Source organism: Triticum dicoccoides, chromosome 5B, assembly GCF_002162155.2.
Source record: "Triticum dicoccoides isolate Atlit2015 ecotype Zavitan chromosome 5B, WEW_v2.0, whole genome shotgun sequence".
Taxonomy (NCBI): Eukaryota; Viridiplantae; Streptophyta; class Magnoliopsida; order Poales; family Poaceae; genus Triticum; species Triticum dicoccoides.
In genome coordinates, this window is record NC_041389.1 from 589,527,146 (window position 1) to 589,535,443 (window position 8,298).

The window sequence follows — 8,298 nt, forward strand, 5'->3', positions numbered from 1 at the left end:
AGACGCCGGCGCTCGCGCTGATGTAGCCGACCGGGGCCACCCCCCAGGGTCACTACCTGGTGGTCCCAGGGGTCCGGGCTGGCCAGTTGACCGAGGTCAACTGTGCTGACTAGGCAGGCCCCAACCACTGACACGCGGGCCCGCCGCTTTTTCTAACTAAATTGTTTTAATAATTAAAACTAATTAGTTTAGCCAATTAGTCTATGACAGGTGGGGTCCAGTAGCTAACTAACCTAGATTAGTTAGTTTATTACACTGTTAGACTAACAGAGGCTGACATGTGGGTCCCACTGGACCCACAGGCCAGGTTTGACCTGGTCAGCCGCCCTGCTGACTGTTGACTTCTCTATGACGTCATGATGACATCATATTCCTTTTTTGTTTTTTTAAATAATTCCAGAATATTGTTTAAACTTTAAAAATTCATAGAAATTAAACCGTTCCTCGGAAGAAAATGTTTTCTACATGAAAGTTGCTCAGAAAAATCCAACGAATCCGAATACGCGGTCCGTTCATCTGTCACATGCCCCTAGCATGCTGAACATGGAACTTTCCCCCTCCGGTCGTCTGTCTGACACAGGTCCGGAACCGGGAAAACATTCCCGGTTGACTTCCCCCCCCCTCACCAGTATCGTGTAGCAACACGTTAGAACACGTCTAGCTCTGCTTGTTGTCTTGTTATGCTATGTTTGCTTTATATTTACTGTTTCTTCCCCCTCTTCTCTCCGGTAGACCCCGAGACCGATGCTGCCCCTGTGATCGACTACGTCAACGACGACCCCTCCTTTCCAGAGCAACCAGGCAAGCCCCCCCTTTGATCATCCCGATATCGCCCATTCCATTCTCTCATGCTTGCATTAGATTTTGCTACTGTTATTGTTTGCTCTTATTCTGATGCATAGCCTGCTTTTGTAACCTGTTTATTGTTACTTACCTGCTTATCCTTAACTGCTTAGTATAGGTTGGTTAGTGATCCATCAGTGACCCCCACATTGTCCTTGTTGCCCCTGCTTCATCATCGAAGACCAGGCCCCGCCACCGCACATCACTCTCCCCTTAGTTGCTCGACACTGCTGGGTTACTATCGAGTGCCGAGGGTGAGACCTCTACAACACTTTTGATGTTAACCCTATAGTGTAGCTATTCGGTCGTGGTCATCGAGGGTGATTCCGCCTTAACCACTTCCGATATGACTCTATCGTGCAACCCCTCAAGTGTGAACCTCGGGGGTGATTCCTCTTACGTTCACCTTGATGATTACATCGAGTGAAATTCACCGGGGGTGATTCCTCGGGTTTTCCCCTTGATGTTTGGACACACGGTTACTATGGTTACTATGTTACACTGAACCATGTTACTAAAGACGGGTTGACCCTGAGGGGTACCCGCGCGAGCATAATTGCGAGTGATGTGGAGTCGGGTTGACCTGGAAGGTGCCCGAAAGATAATTACGAGGCATGGCCGGGCATTCTTAGCCCTTGCCGCAAGTCCTCGAGACGGGCCAACGGGGTCACATCTTTCGTGAGTCTCTGCTTGTTACCGCGCGTTCCTAATCCACTACGATTTGGATATTTGATCCGAGGGGCCTCTGGCCTGATAGCACTAACCATCACGTGGGCATAGTATGGGCATTCTGCGTCGTATGCATCACCCGAAGCTTAATAGACGTCAGCGACTGAGCGGCGCGCGCCGGGTTGGACTGGTAAGCACCTACCTTTTTAAGGAGGTAGCTAGGTCTGCTCACCGGCCGCGTTCGCAATGTGCAGGAGTTCCCGGGGAGATGGCCCATGACCCCTGGGGGCATAGGTTTAGTCCGGCGTGCTGGCCTCTCTATTAAGCCTAGGTCGGGTTGCGGCGTATTGTTTGGCCGAGGCCGGGCATGACCCAGGAAAGTGTGTCCGGCCGGAGTTAATCAAGCGTGGTGGGTAAGTTGGTGCACCCCTGCAGGGAAGAAAACATCTATCGATAGCCTGTCCTACGGTAACGGACACTTGGAGTTGTATCCCGATCGATACAACTAGAACTGGATACTTGTGATGAGAATTGGATTGTCATGACAACTGGATAGTATGGCTCTGGGATTTCTTTCTCGCAGGGAGTCGAGAAAGGATCTCCGGCCGAGGTTGATAACACCACTGCTACTTTACTTTATGCTACTCTACTCCCTCCTGTTTGCTGCAAGATGATGGTTTCCAGAAGATGCTAGTCTTCGATAGGACTAGGCCTTCTCTCTATTCTGGCATTTCTACAGTCCAGTCCACATATACAACCTTCCTTTGATAATGTTGCATCTGTAGTGTAGATCCTTGCTTGCGAGTACTTTGGATGAGTACTCACGGTTGCTTTGCTCCCTCTTTTTCCCCTTTTCCATTCTTCTCGAATGACGCAACCAGATGACGGAGTCCAGGAGCCAGATGACACCTTTGACGACTGCTACTACCCCGAGGGTGCCTACTACCACATGACGGAGACCGCGGATGACCAGGAGTAGTTAGGAGGCTCCCAGGCAGGAGGCCTTGCCTTTTCGATCGTAGATGCTTTTGTGCTAGCCTTCTTAAGGCACTTGTCTAACTCATGTCTGTACTCAGATATTGTTGCTTCCGCTGACTCTTGTGTTTTCGAGCTTATGTATTCGAGCCCTCGAGGCCCCTGGCTTGTAATATAAAGCTTGTATTATTTTAATTTGTGTCTAGAGTTGTGTTGTGATATCTTCCCGTGAGTCCTTGATCTTGATCGTACATATTTGCGTGTATGATTAGTGTACGATTGAATCGAGGGCGTCACACTCTTCGCCCACGCAATAGCTCGCTCTGCCATCAGGGTCTCCGGATCGTCTCCTCGTCGCCAGCCGCCTCCTGTCGCTGGTCTCCACCGCCGTCAACGGATTTCACCCCCGCCGTTGCCGCCGTAGCGAGTTCATCGCCAAGCTAGGGTATGGACTCGATCACAGTGCTATCCTCGTCCGATTCCTAGCACATTGTGTTCTTAATGATTCTTGCCATGATTGAAACACTCCTATCCAGTCAATGCAAATCCTTAGATTAGATGAGATTTGAAAATTTAGGGTTAGGTTTCCGCCGAAACCATCTCGGACCCACCGAGTTGAAAAACTCGGTCCCACCGATTTGGCTAATGCCATTGCACTAGCAACTCTCGGTCTGACCAAGAATTGCTAATCGGTGAGACCGATTTTAGGACTTTGTGAAACCCTAGCAGTCTCGGTGCCACCAAACTGTGACTCGGTCCAACCGAGTTCATCAGTTTAGGTTCCAAAACTGCTTCGGTATCACCGAGTTTGAAAATCGGTTGATCCGAAATGCTTTCTGTGGAAAACTAAAACTGAATTTTTGAATCATTCTTTTGCAAAAATTGCATTTTGTGATGCTCTTCCTCTCTATCTCATCTATAACTCTTCATAGGGTCACCAGTCAGTGATTTACAGCATGTCAGACCAAAGTGATAGTCAGAACAGGTCAGAAGAGCAGATGCACGTGAGTGAGGGCACTAGTCCCTCTAGCACTTCAGATGAAGGCAGCAGGAGTTCCCCAAGCAACCTGCCTAAAGCTGCCACCAGGACAAGGAAGAAGAGAACCTCAGATTCTGAGGATAGGATTATAGAGCAGAAGAGGATGAGGCTACTTCCAAGAAAGTAGAGCTCAAGAAGAAGTTCAGCTCAACTGCAGTAAAGCCAGGCATGAAGATTAAAAGGCCTGCAGGAAGACAACCAATGTCCAAAGCCAGAGTCTCCACTCAAATTCCTTTGGAATCCCAATCCAAAGAGCCTGCTGCAGAAGGAAAGAAAAGGAAAGAAAGGGTCAAAAAGACCATAGCCAGAGTTGTTGGGTAACCTTCCATGATGGAAGAGGAAGAAGAGGTTGTTGCACCAGCACCCAAGGCACAAAAGCTTATGGGTGATGCAATTAAGTCAGGGGTTGCAACATCAAAGCCCAAGGAAGCACCCAAAGCTTCCCCCAAGCCTAATCTTGCACCAAAGAGGAATACCAGGAGTATTCCAGCTGCTGAGAAGAACAAGGCCCCAGTGCCTGAAGTTGCTGATGAGGAAGATGAAGAAGGACAAGGCCTGAGGAAGCTCAAGCCCAAGATACCAGACCATAATGATGCCCATCCTGTGGCTAAGGACATGAACATCAGAAGAGACTCAGAGTTGAGGCTATGGAGGATGACAGATCCATATGCCACAAGGAGAAGGACTGTTGTTGATTACAGGTTCCACACAAAGGAACAACAGGACTTCTATGAGACAATTTTGTTGGACAAGAAGCCCATAGTGTGTGATATGAGGTGGGTCGACTGGACCTACATGAAGGAAAATGAAGAACACTATCCTGGAGTGTATGACAGTTTTGAAGCTTGTGGAGTTGCAGATTTTGTTGGGCAAAATCTCACCAACTGGAATGACGAACTCATTATGCAATTCTACTCCACAACACACTTCTATCCAGATGGCAGAATAGTGTGGATGTCAGAAGGTACAAGGTACCAGTCAACCGTTGAGGAGTGGGCAAAACGGATCAATGCCCCCAAGGAGAGTGAAGATGACTTGGATGTCTATGCCAAGAAGAAAATGGGACACAATACCATGGCACATATGTACAAGGAGATCCCAGACAAAGCTCTAGAGACTTTCTCCTTTGGATCAGTCCATTTTCTTCTGTCAGGGCTGCCTACAATCAACTGGATCCTAAGGCACACTCTGTTGCCTAAGTCTGGTGACCACAACATGATTAGAGGGCATGCAATCAACATGTTGCATATATTTGATGTGCCACAGAAATTCAAGGTCATGAGCCTTATGGTTGAGACTATTAAAAGGACAGCAACAGAACAAAAGAGAAGCTGTGGATATGCCCCTCAGATTCAGGAGTTGATTAACTCAAAGATGGGCACAGGAAAATATCTATTGGATAAGGAACATTTTCCTCTTTATCCAGACTTTGAGGACAATCAGGTCGTCATGACTGAGAATGAACCATCATCAGTACAAGCTCAAGAGAAGAAGGAGAAGGCAAGGAAAGAGAAGGCCGCCAAGATGCCAACTCAAGAGGAGGCATCTGAGTACTTTCTAAAGAACAAGCAGGAGCAGCTTGGTTACTTGATAGCATCAACACTGAGGATTGAGAAGGGGTTGGCCACCCTAACTCAAAACTAGGAGAGCTTGGAAAGAATCATGGAACAAAAATTCTATGATCTAGACGTCAAAGTAATTGAGATTCAGTCAGTTGTGGAGCAGCTACATGATGACATGCAGGAGAGGAAGGGCAAGACTACCACTAATGTATTTGCCAGAGTACCTAGAGCTCAGAGGTCAGCTGCAGTGCCTGTGCCAGACACCAGAGCCACATCATCTGCACCAGCTACAACTCCTATAGCTCCAGTGCAACCAGCTCTAGCACCAACTCCTCCAGCTCCCTCTACATCAACTGAAGCCTTCGTCCAAGGAGCCATCTCTACACCACCACCTGAAGATCAAGCCTGAGAGTCGATCTAGCACTATGCATTTTCTATGAACTTTTTGGTGACTTATTGCCAAAGGGGGAGAAAAATGTATAGATCATAGGCTTCGAGAGAGAGAGTGTTGCTTTTGTTCTCTCTTGCTTTGGTGGTTAAACTTTGTTTGCTTTTGATTGCTTGAGATACTATGCTGTTTTTGTGAGACATTGATGATCATGTGTTTGATCATAAGCTACACTTATGCATGTTTGATGATATTATCTTATCTATCCATATGTGATCATTCACTTTGCTTGGTGATGAGTGGATGTATTCAATCTTTATCATTTTGAGCGCTCCACCAAGATGTATATGACATGGAAGAGTAACCCATGAGCATAATTCCTTGTGCATTTGCAGTCCAAAGCAAATCTTAAACTATGCACACATTTAGGGGGAGCTCTTGCTTATCACATACTTCTCAAAGCGACGATGTTTTTCAATCTTATTATCATTTGTCGAAGCTTTGATCTATATATTGTCATCAATTACCAAAAAGGGGAGATTGAAAGTGCAACCATCCCTAGGTGGTTTTGGTAATTCATAACAACATATAGCTCATTGAGCTAATGCTATTCCAAGACTATTATTTCAGAAAAGCTCAATGAATGGCATGGCATGGATGATGAAAGTGGATCCCTCAAAATACTAATGACAAAGGATTGGCTCAAGCTCAAAAGCTCAAGACTCTTCATTTTACATTTTAGTGATCCAAGATCACATTGAGTCTATAGAAGAGCCAATATTATCAAGGAGGGATGAGGTGTTGCTTAATGAGCCTCTTGCTTCATGTGCTTGGTGATATGCTCCAAAAACCCTCAACTACTTTCCCACATCCACAAATGACCTAAACCTAAAGCCAAAATCGGTCACACCGATTCTTCCTATCCGGCGCCACCGAGTTCTAATGTCATAGCTACTGCCACAAACCCTAGGCAAATCGGTCCTATCGATAGGGATCTCGGTCTCACCGAGATGGGATTGTAATCTCTCTGTTTCCCTTCGTAACGTTTCGGTCTAACCGAAGTGAGTGATCGGTCCCACCGAGATTGCAATGTAAACTCTCTGTTTCCCTTTTGTAACATTTCGGTCTCACCGAAAAGAGCAAATCGGTCCCACCGAGTTTACCTGACCAACTCTCTGGTTAGCTTATTACCAAAATCGGTCTCACCGAGATTGTGTAATCGGTCTTACCGAGATTACGTTATGCCCTAACCCTAACCATATCGGTCTTACCGAGTTGCATTTCGGTCCCACCGAAAATCCTAACGGTCACTAGGTTTACTAAATCGGTCCGACCGAGTTTGATGATTCGGTCCCACCGAGTTTGGTAAATTGTGTGTAACGGTTAGATTTTGTGTGGAGGCTATATATACCCCTCCACCCCCTCTTCATTCGTGGAGAGAGCCATCAGAACAAACCTACACTTCCAACTTGCCATTTCTGAGAGGGAACCACCTACTCATGTGTTGAGGCCAAGATATTCCATTCCTACCATATGAATCTTGATCACTAGCCTTCCCCAAGTTGCTTTCCACTCAAATCTTCTTTCCACCAGATCCAAAACCTATGAGAGAGAGTTGAGTGTTGGGGAGACTATCATTTGAAGCACAAGAGCAAGGAGTTCACCATCAACGCACCATTTGTTACTTCTTGGAGAATGGTGTCTCCTAGATTGGCTAGGTGTCACTTGGGAGCCTCCGACAAGATTGTGGAGTTGAACCAAGGAGTTTGTAAGGGCAAGGAGATCACCTACCTCGTGAAGATCTACCGCGAGTGAGGCAAGTCCTTCGTGGGCGACGGCCATGGTGGGATAGACAAGGTTGCTTCTTCGTGGACCCTTCGTGGGTGGAGCCCTCCGTGGACTCGCGTAACCGTTACCCTCCGGGGGTTGAAGTCTCCATCAACGTGGATGTACGATAGCACCACCTATCGAAACCACGCCAAAAACATCCGTGTCTCCAATTGCGTTTGAATCCTCCAAACCCTTCCCTTTACTTTCTTGCAAGTTGCATGCTTTAATTTCCGCTGCCTATATACTCTTTGCATGCTTGCTTGAATTGTGTCATGATTGCTTGACTTGTTCTAAGATAGCTAAAATCTGCCAAACTCTAAAATTGGGAAAAGGCTAAGTTTTTAATTGGTCAAGTAGTCTAATCACCCCCCCCCCCCTCTAGACATACTTCAAGGTCCTATAATGATGGACCGTGTGTTCGCTAAGGAAGCGTGGTATCGGATTGGCATCGCTAGCTAAAGGCCAGGATTTGTGCCAAGAGATGGGGCGACCCTGGAGGAATGGTGCATACGGCAGGACATGCAAACTGAGCATTGAAGGACTATCCAGGCACTATGCGTGCTAAGGGTATGGGAGTTGTGGAAACATCAAAACGACATTGTTTTCAACAACGCGCAACCGACTACAGTTACCGTGTTATGTCGAGTGGATGAAAAAGGAAGGATCTAGAGAAAAGCTGGTATACTCAAAGGCGATCAAGATGGCTTCTTTGCGGTTTTAGCTGTGTGAGTAGTGCATGAGTAGTTAACCTAAGTGTCTAGGTTGAGGTGTGGACATGGGCGACAGTGCCCATGCAACTAATCATGTAACACCGCAGAGTTTGGGGCTCGCTTCTCCCTTCTGTAATGAACGATAGCACACTCATGCATATTCGAGAGAAAAACTACATGAACTTGCAAATACCAATACAAAAACCCGTTGTCAAGCCATCATTGATTCTTGACTCCAGGAATATGTATTTCGCGGTAGGCCACGCATCACCAAAGTGATTG